Source organism: Brassica oleracea, chromosome C9 (assembly GCF_000695525.1).
Source record: "Brassica oleracea var. oleracea cultivar TO1000 chromosome C9, BOL, whole genome shotgun sequence".
NCBI lineage: Eukaryota > Viridiplantae > Streptophyta > Magnoliopsida > Brassicales > Brassicaceae > Brassica > Brassica oleracea.
The window spans coordinates 42,563,018-42,564,299 of record NC_027756.1 but is presented as its reverse complement, the minus strand read 5'-3'; positions in this window follow the sequence as shown (position 1 = coordinate 42,564,299).

Sequence of the window (1,282 nt, the reverse complement as noted above, 5' to 3'; positions counted from 1 at the left end):
AATCTTGTTTTAAGAAAGGTCTTCGAAAATACTAAGGAGTGGAAAGCCGGCAAGCTTGGAGCCAACTGGGAAGGACCATACAAGATAGTCGAAGTCATCAAACCAGGAGTATACCGCCTCGAGACTTCAATAGGCAAAGCAGTACCGCGAGCTTGGAACTCCAAAAATCTCCGCCTCTTCCATCCTTAGTCAAAACGAACACTTTACCGAGTAAATGCGCCACTAAGGCCACTTTTACTCGGTCTCCTAAAAAAAAAAAAAAAAAACCGAGTAAATGCGCCTCAAAAGCCACTTTTACTCGCAATCTAAGAACTACGAATGGCTTGATTCCCACAAAGGGATACGTAGGCAGCCCAAAAAAAAAGGGGGTCCAGCCAAAATTAACGCGCCTCAAAAGCCACTTTTACTCGCAATCTAAGAACTACGAATGGCTTGATTCCCACAAAGGGATACGTAGGCAGCCCAAAAAAAAAAGGGGGTCCAGCCGAAATAAAAAAAAAATACAAACCCCCTCCCCGAGGAATCGACCTCCGAAGCAGACGATCACTTAAGTGGTGCCGACGCGAGCACGTCTCGGCTTCTCGAACAAGCGTGTCGGTACTCGCGTTCCACGATGGATATGTCCTGATCAGACACGTATTCACGGGGGTCGACCATGTTGCGATTTAAACCAACACGACCGAGACAATGACTCCAACTCACCCTGTAATTTACTAAAGTAATGTTTGGCCCACCGAACGCTTGAAAATTACGCTAGGGTCTTAAAGTAATGTTTGGCCCACCGAACGCTTGGAAATTACGCTAGGGTCGGTTTGGAACCGTCAACGCAAAGAAATCGACCGAGACAAAGTCATGACGAGCTTAACAATACAACTGTCTCGATTACAATTAAACTCAAATGACGAACGATCGCGAGTCAAAGAAATCGACCGAGACAACGTCATAGCGAGCCCAAAACTACAACGATTTGATATCTCGAATACTATTATACCAAACAAATAGTCACTTCAAATCTTGACAAATCATGCATTTGATAGACAAGTACAATAAAAGACAAACAGATAATACGATTCGAAGAGTTGTAACGGAAGAACAACAAAGCAAAAGCCTCGAAAGGCAAAAGTCTAGAAGGCAACAACATAAATCCTCTGAGACTCAAAAGAAAACAACAAACAAGGAAAACTAAGCTTCCCGATCACTCTCGCGATCATTAAGGGCGGAAAGCTCCGAAGCCCTGACGCTCGATTCGCGGGCAATCGGAGAGACTTGCACCGCAGCATCC